Genomic DNA, 3,092 nt, shown 5'->3' on the forward strand with positions numbered 1-3,092 from the left:
GAGACTGCCCAGAGAGGGCTGGCCACAGAGAGGAGGAAGAGAGCAAGCAAGGCTGGTGAGCTTGGCTCAAATCAGGACTGGGGCAGAGAAGTGGGGTGAGGGGGTGGGAAGGACAGTGGGGATGATAAAGGTTCCCAGTGCTCTTTCCCACCCACTCTCCCTCCTTCTCTCTCTTTAATGATCTTGCAACAACCTTCAAGTCTGGGCTGGAGGCCCCAGGAGGCCAGTCACTTAGGAAACAAAACTGTTTCTTGGAGACCTTGAAAACTCATCTGCAGCTGAGCTGTGACCCCACCCCTCCCTAGTGCACATGCACATTCTCCCATGAACTCTCACGTACACCCACACGAGCCACATGCACACACAAATAACTGAATTTTAGCAGAATGACCACACATCCAAATAAATGTTGCCCTCTCCTGTCTTGAGGGGTTTCTCCTCTGGAATTACCACTTGGTAACTTCACACTGTCTCTTCCCCACACACAGGATCCCACACAATCATGTCCGCCTCAGTCTTAACTAGCACACAGGGGTACACGCTCAGATGCATGGGAGTATACATTCCTCTGTCCCTCCCTTGGTCCCTCTGTCTCTCTGTCTCTCTCTTTCTCTCTATCTCTCTCTCTGTCTCTCTCTCTCTCTGTCTCTCTGTCTCTCACACACACACAGACACCTACTTCCCAGATCTCCCCATGCCGACCACACATTTGATTCAGGACCCCCCATCCTGCCCTTTGTCAATTCCCTCTCTGCCCTGTGACTTTCTTTCAAACCCACTCCTCATACCAGTCATCCTGATTCTCCCACGTCCTATTTTTAAGTCTTTCTTACTCTGCTTTGTTCCTCTCATTTCAAGGGCCTTGACCCAAACTGGCACCACCGGCTATGTTCAAAGGAAGCAGTAGCCCCACCCAGGCACCCAGAGCAAAGGACCGGGTATCTACACCCATCATGTCCTAGAGTCTGGGGGTCACACTGGAGGAGCAGGAGGAAGGCTCCTAGAGCTTCCACACTCACTTGTGCAGGGAGGGTGTTCGGGGATGCATGGGTGGGGAACAGGCCCTGGGTGTCCTGTCCACTCCTTCTTTTGTCTGAGCCCCAAATGTGGGAGAAGCAGTACCCTTGGGGCTGTGCACTGGCCCCAATGTAGAGCATGGCAGGGAAGCCCCACCAGGCTTCTTGTTCCTATGGGCACAGGAAGGGTACAGTTCTTTCTATTATAGGGCCAGGGACCAGAGCCAGGGCCTGGTACCAACAGGGTGAGGGTGGTACCAACAGGGTGAGGGTGGGGTGTAAAAACAGTGAGAGCCCAGTGCTTGATGCCTACATGCCTTCAAGTTCCACAGCTGGATTTCTTGTCTTTCTCACCTCGTGTCCTGGAGAGGGCAGGACAGAAGATAACCCAGGATCCCAACCCAGGAACTAAGGAACAGGTGCTTCCTAAATCCCAAGTCATCTTCTTGTCCACCCCAACTCCCAGGGCAAGGCTGCTCTTCACTTGCCCCAGTATTGAATGACCCAGCCACCTGTGGACCACTCTTCTAGTGTCTTCCCTAGGCAGTCTCTCCTGATGCCTAACCACAAGCTTCTTGCTACACCTTCAGATGCTTCTCTCACTCTCTTCTACATACAGAGTCTTGACCTAGAATCTGTTTTCCTCTCTTTGTTTCCACCCACTGCCTGTTCTCCCCTAGGCCCAAATTCAAGGTTACTTGAGAGACCCATGGAGAGCAGGTGTTTGCCCCATTGTACCCACCCTTCTAGCTGTAACCCAGGAGGAGAAGGAGGGTGGAAGCAGGATGTAACCTTCCAGATCCCTGTAATGGAAAATCTCCACTGCAGGCCCAGAGGGGGCCAGTTATTTAGGGAATTAAGACTTGAGCCCTGTGCCCTCAGAGTGGATTTGCTGGAGGACAGGTCAATAATCCCTCTGCAGGGAGTTCCTTCTGGGGCCAAGCAGGGACCCAGCCCAGCCAGAGGCACCTTTAGCCTCTGGACACGGAAGCCCCCATCCCCTCCCTCCTTTCTTCCTAGCTTCCTTTGGGCTCAGGGTGCTCAGACCTGCCCCTAATCCTCTGGCTTCCCTCCATACCCTCTGTGTGCCCAGAGAAATTGGGACCCTCCAGGAGAATCCTTCCTCTGACTGCTCCAAAGAAAAGGCAGGGGCGGAGTTTTCCTTGTGTCTCTACTTCTTCTGGTTCCTCCCTTCCTCCCTTTGCCTTTCATTCTTTGACTATTTTATCAAATGGACAGCAACAACATCCCCAGTCCAGCTGGTCCCACCCTGGGTCATCTCTGCCCCTGTGCTAACTGGTATAAAGTTACAGACTCTTCTTCTAGCATGGGTGATGACCCCTACCCTCTATCTCCAGACTTCGTGCTGCCTCTTGTGCCAACTTTGGCTCTCACCAGGATCCCTCTGAGGTGCCTCACATGCAAGGTCCAGGCCTTGTTTCCAACACTAGCTATTTTTTCCAGCTTCAGTGTCCCTGCAACCCCATACCGTGTTTCCCCGAAAATAAGACCTAGCCAGACCATCAGCTCTAATGAGTCTTTTGGAGCCAAAATTAATATAAGACCCGACATTTATTATGTTATGTTATATTGTATTATGTTACATTATACCCAGTCTTATATTAAAATAAGACTGGGTCTTATACTAATTTTTGCTCCAAAAGACGCATTAGAGCTGATGGTCCGGCTAGGTCAATTTTTGGGGAAACACGGTAGTAGAGAGAACAGTCTCTTTCTTTCTCTGGGAGGTCGGATGTAGGCTCAGGAGACCTGGGTTCTGGTTCTATTTACTCATATTGGGCCTCAGTTTCCCCACTGGGAAAACAAGAGGAAGGGTGGACCATGTGTTCTCTGGCACCCTGGGATGCTGGGAGGGACTGCTCCCCTCCACCCCCCCCCACTCTCCTGCTCATCCTAGGCCAGGGGGAAGGGAGAGTGCTGAGGGGAGCACACAGCAGGACAAACTGACTGCTACCGCCAGTTGCTTAAGGGGCGGGAGGGGAGGAGTCCTCAGGGATCCTGTTTCAACAAAGGTTTCTTTCCCAAAGAGTGGAAGGCGGGGGAGGGGGGAGAAGG

Source organism: Rhinolophus hipposideros, assembly GCF_964194185.1.
Source record: "Rhinolophus hipposideros genome assembly, chromosome: 19".
In the NCBI taxonomy this organism is placed as follows: Eukaryota; Metazoa; Chordata; class Mammalia; order Chiroptera; family Rhinolophidae; genus Rhinolophus; species Rhinolophus hipposideros.